Raw genomic sequence first — 8964 nt, forward strand, 5'->3', positions numbered from 1 at the left:
CAAGGCTGGAATGGGCTACAAGACTATTGACAAGCAGCTTGGTGAGAGGGTGGCAACAATTGGTGCGATTATTCGCAAATGGAAGAAACACCATAATAACTGTCAACCTCCCTCGATCTGGGGCTCCATGCAAGATCTCACCTCATGGCGTTTCAATAATTATGAGAACAGTGAGGAATCAGCCCAGAACTACACAGGAGAATCTTGTCAATGATCTCAAGGCAGATTGGTAACATACTGCGCCGTGAAGGACTGAAATCCTTCAGCGCCCGCAAGGTCCCCCTACTCAAGAAAGCACATGTATAGGCCGTCTGAAGTTTGCTAATGAACATATGAATAATTCAGAGGAGAGTTGGTTGAAAGTGTTATGGTCAAATGAGACCAAAATCGAGCTATTTGGCATCAACTCAACTCGCTGTGTTTGGAGGAGAAGGAATGCTGCCTATGACCCCAAGAACACCATCCCCACCATCAAACATGGAGGTGGAAACATTATGCTTTGGGGGTGTTTTTCTGCTAAGGGGACAGGACAACTTTACCGCATCAAAGGGACAATGGACGGGGCCATGCACCGTCAAATCTTGGGTGAGAACCTCCTTCCTTCAGCCAGGGCATTGAAAATGGGTCGTGGATGGATATTCCAGCATGACAATGACCCAAAACACATGGCCAAGGCAACAAAGGAGTGGATCAAGAAGAAACACGTTAAGGTCCTGGAGTGGCCTAGCCAGTCTCCAGACCTTAATCCCATAGAAAATATGTGGAGGGAGCTGAAGGTTCAAGTTACCAAACCTCAGCCTTGAAACCAAAATGACTTGGAGAGGATCTGCAAAGAGGAGTGGGACAAAATCCCTCCTGAGGGGTATGCAACCCTGGTGGCCAACTACAAGAAACGTCTGACCTCTGTGATTGCCAACAAGGGTTTTGCCATCAAGTACTAAGATATGTTTTGCGAAGGGGTCAAATACTTATTTCACTCATTAAAATGCAAATAAATGTATAACTTGATTGAAATGCGTTTTTCTGGATTTTTTTGTTGTTGTTCTGTCTCTCACTGTAAATAAACCTACCATTAAAATTATAGATTGATCATTTCTTTGTCAGTGGGCAAACGTACAAAACCAGCAGGGGATCCAATACTTTTTCTCTCACTGTATCTCTTTACTCATCTGCATTTAAAATCTAGCCAGTGCACCACCCTTTGGGCTCCTTCTGCTAATCTCGTGTTTATCTCGTGTTAGTAGAAGTTTTCGTTCTTCTCAAGTCCTTTCTGATTTTCAGTGCATTCTGTTAGTTCGTTCTGACCAGTTTTCTAGCCATGTTGCGGTTACGTTTTCATCGGAGAGCTTGTGCCGTTGTTGGCCTTGGTGTTGGAGTTCTTGCTTTGACCCAAGTCCAGTCCATGAACAGGGCGAGGAAAAGTAATGGACCAAGAATTGGTGCTCCAGCGTAACCAATTCTCTCACATGCCTTTGCTGCGGGAGATCCAGGAGAATAATCCTGACAATTTCAGGAATTATCTCCAGATGACAGACCCCATTTTTCACCGTCTGTTGGCTTTGCTTACCCCTTATATTATGAAGCAGGACACCTGCATGCGGCAAGCCATCACTCTCGAGCAGAGGCTCGTCGCCACCTTGCGGTTCTTGGCGTTGGGGAGAAGTCGCCAAGATATTAAGTTCACGACTGGGATCTCCCCCCAGGCTCTGGGAATCATTATTCCAGAGACCTGTTCTGCCATAATTCAGGTCCTGCAGAAGGACTATATTAAGGTAAGTTTTATCCTTTAACATCACATTCAGAAACGTCTGACCTCTGTGATTGCCAACAAGGGTTTTGCCATCAAGTACTAAGATATGTTTTGCAAAGGGGTCAAATACTTATTTCACTCATTAAAATTCAAATAAATGTATAACTTGATTGAAATGCGTTTTTCTGGATTTTTTTGTTGTTGTTCTGTCTCTCACTGTAAATAAACCTACCATTAAAATTATAGATTGATCATTTCTTTGTCAGTGGGCAAACGTACAAAACCAGCAGGGGATCCAATACTTTTTCTCTCACTGTATCTCTTTACTCATCTGCATTTAAAATCTAGCCAGTACACCACCCTTTGGGCTCCTTCTGCTAATCTCGTGTTTATCTCGTGTTAGTAGAAGTTTGGTGAGAGACGGTTTGCGCTTTTCAGCCTCGTGCTTTTCAGTTAATTTTTGCTTTTCAGTTTGTGCTTGTGGGTTCGTATCTGTTCTTCAGTGCGGGTTGTCAGTTCGTTCCTGTCTTTCAGTGCGTTTTATTTATAGTTCGCTTCTGTTTTTCAGTGCGTTCTTGTCTGCTCATTTCTGATTTTCAGTTCGTTCTTCTCAAGTCCTTTCTGATTTTCAGTGCATTCTGTTAGTTCGTTCTGACCAGTTTTCTAGCCATGTTGCGGTTACGTTTTCATCGGAGAGCTTGTGCCGTTGTTGGCCTTGGTGTTGGAGTTCTTGCTTTGACCCAAGTCCAGTCCATGAACAGGGTGAGGAAAGTAATGGACCAAGAATTGGTGCTCCAGCGTAACCAATTCTCTCACATGCCTTTGCTGCGGGAGATCCAGGAGAATAATCCTGACAATTTCAGGAATTATCTCCAGATGACAGACCCCGTTTTTCACCGTCTGTTTTCATCGGAGAGCTTGTGCCGTTGTTGGCCTTGGTGTTGGAGTTCTTGCTTTGACCCAAGTCCAGTCCATGAACAGGGCGAGGAAAAGTAATGGACCAAGAATTGGTGCTCCAGCGTAACCAATTCTCTCACATGCCTTTGCTGCGGGAGATCCAGGAGAATAATCCTGACAATTTCAGGAATTATCTCCAGATGACAGACCCCATTTTTCACCGTCTGTTGGCTTTGCTTACCCCTTATATTATGAAGCAGGACACCTGCATGCGGCAAGCCATCACTCTCGAGCAGAGGCTCGTCGCCACCTTGCGGTTCTTGGCGTTGGGGAGAAGTCGCCAAGATATTAAGTTCACGACTGGGATCTCCCCCCAGGCTCTGGGAATCATTATTCCAGAGACCTGTTCTGCCATAATTCAGGTCCTGCAGAAGGACTATATTAAGGTAAGTTTTATCCTTTAACATCACATTCAGAAACGTCTGACCTCTGTGATTGCCAACAAGGGTTTTGCCATCAAGTACTAAGATATGTTTTGCAAAGGGGTCAAATACTTATTTCACTCATTAAAATTCAAATAAATGTATAACTTGATTGAAATGCGTTTTTCTGGATTTTTTTGTTGTTGTTCTGTCTCTCACTGTAAATAAACCTACCATTAAAATTATAGATTGATCATTTCTTTGTCAGTGGGCAAACGTACAAAACCAGCAGGGGATCCAATACTTTTTCTCTCACTGTATCTCTTTACTCATCTGCATTTAAAATCTAGCCAGTACACCACCCTTTGGGCTCCTTCTGCTAATCTCGTGTTTATCTCGTGTTAGTAGAAGTTTGGTGAGAGACGGTTTGCGCTTTTCAGCCTCGTGCTTTTCAGTTAATTTTTGCTTTTCAGTTTGTGCTTGTGGGTTCGTATCTGTTCTTCAGTGCGGGTTGTCAGTTCGTTCCTGTCTTTCAGTGCGTTTTATTTATAGTTCGCTTCTGTTTTTCAGTGCGTTCTTGTCTGCTCATTTCTGATTTTCAGTTCGTTCTTCTCAAGTCCTTTCTGATTTTCAGTGCATTCTGTTAGTTCGTTCTGACCAGTTTTCTAGCCATGTTGCGGTTACGTTTTCATCGGAGAGCTTGTGCCGTTGTTGGCCTTGGTGTTGGAGTTCTTGCTTTGACCCAAGTCCAGTCCATGAACAGGGTGAGGAAAGTAATGGACCAAGAATTGGTGCTCCAGCGTAACCAATTCTCTCACATGCCTTTGCTGCGGGAGATCCAGGAGAATAATCCTGACAATTTCAGGAATTATCTCCAGATGACAGACCCCGTTTTTCACCGTCTGTTGGCTTTGCTTACCCCTTATATTATGAAGCAGGACACCTGCATGCGGCAAGCCATCACTCTCGAGCAGAGGCTCGTCACCACCTTGTGGTTCTTGGCGATGGGGAGAAGTCGCCAAGATATTAAGTTCACGACTGGGATGTCCCCCCAGGCTCTGGGAATCATTATTCCAGAGACCTGTTCTGCCATAATTCAGGTCCTGCAGAAGGACTATATTAAGGTAAGCTTTATCCTTTAACATCACATTCTATGTATTTAATGTTTGCTAATGTATTGTATTTATTTCATCATTCCATAATTACCATGATTGTAATATGCTGTGAATGTCCTTTTTTTCCTCATGTATTCTGTAAGCTTTTAATGCTCCTTTTTTTGTCCTTCATGCATATTTGCCTTCACTAACCTCCCCAGCATGCTATCCTGGGCCCATACACACCTAGCCTAGTCACTTAACAATGTATTTTGTCAGCTCCATTGTAGAGATTACCCTAAACACCCCCTAAAATGTGTCCAAATGTTATTTTTGTACTTAACCCCCCTGGCGGTATGATTATTTCAGATTTTTGATGCTAAAAGCGGTACAATTATTTTGCATGGAAATTTTGTGTTTTATATTGTAGGCCTGTAACTCTTAGGAATAACTCACTTAAATCTGTCCAAACAAGAGTCTAGTAGACATCCCGGGTATGATAAAGTTTGAAAAACGAAATCATAAATTATAATATAATAAATAACTATAAATAATTATAACAAATAATAATAATAAAAATTATTCAATAATGTAATCAAATCTAAAACACTGAAATTTGCTCAGTTGCATAATTGTCACTGTCATTACTTTCAGTGTTTGATAACAGATTTCTCCACAAAATACTATCGCTCAATTCTGCAAGTGATTCTAATTTATTATCGCTGTTTTGTAGCTGGTATAAAAGCACTGTTGACGTAAACAGACATTTTTTGGTTGCTATGGACAATGTCCAGTTTCCTGGCAGAAAGAATAGCATTTATAATATAAAACTGCATGCAGGACACTGGACAAACCACTAGGGACAAAGGGGATGTGTAATTATTTGATACAGTACTGTAATCTGTAAGATTACAGTATACTGTATCTATACTGTGGTTTTTTACTTTTTGGATTTGGCGCTGAACTCCGTCCCCGTGCGTCACAATGCTCGCAGGGAACGGAGCTCGGCACTGTGAATCGAGCGAGACGCGGCGGCTCACAGATTACAGTGTGGAGACATTGCAGGATGCAGGGGACAAGGTAAGAAACCTCTAAATGGATCCTGCGTTGCGATCCCGAGTCTGGCTCGGGGTTACCGCTTTTGGTTCTGAAATTCCACCCCGAGCCAGACTCGGGAATACCGCCAGGGAGGTTAAATTCAGGCAGAGTGCAAGAGGCTTTTTTTGGGGGGGTAAAACTCAAAACTAAGTCAACCAATAACAATACTCTATCTGCTGACTGCCCAACCCATACACACTATACCTACCTCTATTGTGGTCATATTTATGGATGAATTCACCAAAGCATGTAGTGCAAGGGCCTGCCTGAATACTTTCAAATGGTACTGTTTAAAGTTTTGTTCTCCAATTATCTTGATAGGTAATTGCAGAATGTAAAAATGTGCTTCAATTAGTACAGTGTGCATTCATATTTTTGGATTATGACACTTCTTACCTGTCCAGTGGGCTGCCAATAGTGTAAGTAAGGAGGGGCTGGCCAAAGTAACACACATTATTTATGCATTCAGCTCTCAACGAAGTGGAGAGGGTTACCTGTCCAAAACATCCCCCCCACCATAACATTTTTACAATGGGCCATCAGAGGGGGTGAGGAATATGATAAGTGGATACTTTTGTCTATAAATACTCATTTCAATAAATGTTATACTTATGTTGGCCAAGAATGTTTGTGTCTAATCTGCTTGCAATATTATGTGCAAAAGTACTTTTTTTTTCTTGTTTGACTCCACAGTTTCCTTCCAACCCACAGGAATGGCAGACTGTGGCCTCCCAATTTGCCCAGCAGTGTCCACATCATTCCACCCCCCAACTCAGGGTCATACTATTATAACTATAAGGGGTATAATAGTATTGTGGTGTCGGCGACTTATGAATTCCTCTATGTGGACGTGGGGAAGAATGGCTGGATGTTGGATGGTGGAGTCATCGCCCAGACGGAGTTCTACAGACGGCTCCAGAATGGCAGCTTGGACTTGCCACCTCCAGAGGACAACATGGCAGGCCTCCCATTCGTGTTTGTAGCAGATGAAGCATTTGCGCTGTGAGACCATCTTATGCGGCCATTCCCTATGAGGACCCTCGCCCCAGACCAGAGAGTTTTTAATTACTGGCTGGCCTGTCAAGTCCCACACTTACCAGACAGGTGAGTCCGCTTGGGCAGAGGGTAGGCTCCCTTACGTATCCGATTCGGGACCCCTGATAGAGTAAACAGGAGGCCCGCGAATGCGGAGTGGTATGAGGGCCTGATGTAAGAGTCCTGGAGTAGGGTGGCTTTACAGGCAACCGGTAGAGCTTCAGGAAGGCTGGAACTGATGCTGAGCAGGAGCTTGTCAGGCTGGTCACACACAGGCAGAGGTCGGCAACAGGCTGGCAGCAACGGTACAAGTGGAGCAGGCAGTAACAAGGTCAAACAAGCCGGGGTCGGGTTCAGGCAGCAATCAAGGGAGGTCCAAAGGCAAGCCGGGTCACAACGGGTCAAACTTCAAGGATACAGGAACACAGAGAGGATCACAGAACGAGACACAGAGCTGTTGATCAGGCAGCACCGAACAGGGACAGAGGCAGACTTAAATAGGCTGATTGGCGCCAAAACGGCGCGCTCGTGCGTACGCCGATTCGCCAAAGCGCCCCGCGCCCCCGCACGCGCCCGGGCGCCCCCGACGCCGACGTGCACGCCAACACCACCGGGCACGCCCGCGGTAACGCCCATAGGCGAACGCGCGCTAGCGCGAACGCGCGTACGCATGCACGCCCGGACGCCACCCTGCACGCCACGGCTGGTCAGACCAGACACGCCAGTGCCCCCAGGAACATGCGCCCTAGCACGCACGGAGACACGAGCACCAACGCGCCCCGGCACGCACCGGCGCCCAACCAGGTAACCTCTCTGACAGTGCCCCCTCCTCAAGGGCAGACTCCGGATGCCCAGCTGGGCCATCTTCGAGGCATGAGAAGTTTTAAAAGACTGAAGAAGTTCTCTGGCATGCAAGTTACTTTCTGGCTCCCACGAATTGTCTTCGGGTCCATAGCCCCTCCATTTTACCAGATACTGAACCTGATTGCGTCTTCTTCTGCAATCTAAAATTGCCTCCACCTCGAACTCCTCCTCGCCATTAACCAAGATAGGCTTGGGTGGGCCAATACTACGGCCAGAAAAAGAGTTGGGGGTAACCGGCTTCAAGAGGGACACATGGAAGACTGGGTGTATCCTCAGGGTGTTAGGAAGGTAAAGTTCATATGCCACAATGTTGATTTTTCTTTTAATCGAGAAGGGACCCAAGTATTTAGGACCCAGTTTTTTGGACGGACAGGCCAACTTAAGGTTAGCGGTAGATAACCAGACAGAATTGCCCGGTTCCAGAACAAGTTCTCCCCGTCTCTTCCTGTCAAAAATTCTCTTGTAATCTTCTTGAGCTTTAGTCATGGTATCCCGCAGCAATTTGTTATTGTTTGAGAAAAAGTCCAAAGTTTCGGATACTGCAGGGACAGGGCACTCGGGAATAGATCCAAGCAAGAAGGATGGGTGGAAACCATAGTTGGCATAAAACGGTGACTGATTGGTAGCTGAGTGTAGTGAGTTGTTGTAAGAGAACTCCGCGATGGGAAGCAAGGAAGCCCAGTCATCCTGAGAGAATGCAGAGAAACAGCGGAGGTACTGCTCTAAGGTTTGATTCGTCCTCTCGGTTTGTCCATTTGACTGGGGATGATAGGCCGAAGAAAATGATAATTCGATTTCCAGGGCGCCACAAAGGGCTTTCCAGAATCTGGAGGTAAACTGGACGCCTCTGTCAGAAACTATATTGGTTGGTACTCCATGCAGTCTGACGATCTCCTTAATAAAGATGGTAGCAGTCTCCATAGCCGAAGGGGTGCCCTTCATGGGGAGGAAATGGGCCATTTTAGACAGCCTGTCTACCACAACAAAAATGGAAGAAAAACCTTCTGATGGAGGGAGTTCGACAATAAAGTCCATTGAAATCATGGCCCATGGTCTCTCTGGGACTGGTAATGGTCTCAACAGACCCCATGCTCTTGCCCGGCTACTCTTGCTTCTGGCGCAAGTATTACAGGACTCAACGTATTCCTTGCAGTCCTTAGTAAGGTGGGGCCACCAAAAGGTGCGTTGGACAAGATCAATTGTCTTCCTTGTGCCGAAGTGACCGGCCAGTTTGTGATCATGGCATAAGCTTAATACCCGTACCTTTAGCTCCTCAGGAACCACAATTTTATTTTTATACCAGAACAGCCCATCTTTGGTACAAGCTCCAGCAGGTGATGACTTTCCCATAGAGGATCGTCTGATCTGAGAGATTAGATCTTCCTGTAAGATCAGGAAATTCCCAGAGGGGAGAATGGTGTCTGGAGACAGGGTCTTCTCTGAATCAAGAAACATTCGGGAAAGGGCGTCGGATTTGACATTCTTGGATCCGGGTCTGTAGGTAATATGAAAAATAAATCGGGAAAAAAAAGTGCCCATCTGGCCTGCCGGGGTTTCAATCTCTTAGCTGTCCTTAGGTATTCTAGATTTTTATGGTCCGTGTAGACCAAAATGGGGTGAGCTGCACCTTCCAGGAGATAGCGCCATTCCTCCACAGCTGCTTTAATTGCTAGAAGTTCCCGATCTCCCACATCATAATTCCTCTCGGAAGGGGAGAGTTTACGTGAGAAAAACCCCACAGGGTACAGGAGTGCTTTGGCACCTTGTCTTTGTGAAAGCACGGCTCCAACCGCGACTTCGGAAG

This window comes from Aquarana catesbeiana, linkage group LG10 (genome assembly GCF_042186555.1).
Source record: "Aquarana catesbeiana isolate 2022-GZ linkage group LG10, ASM4218655v1, whole genome shotgun sequence".
NCBI lineage: Eukaryota > Metazoa > Chordata > Amphibia > Anura > Ranidae > Aquarana > Aquarana catesbeiana.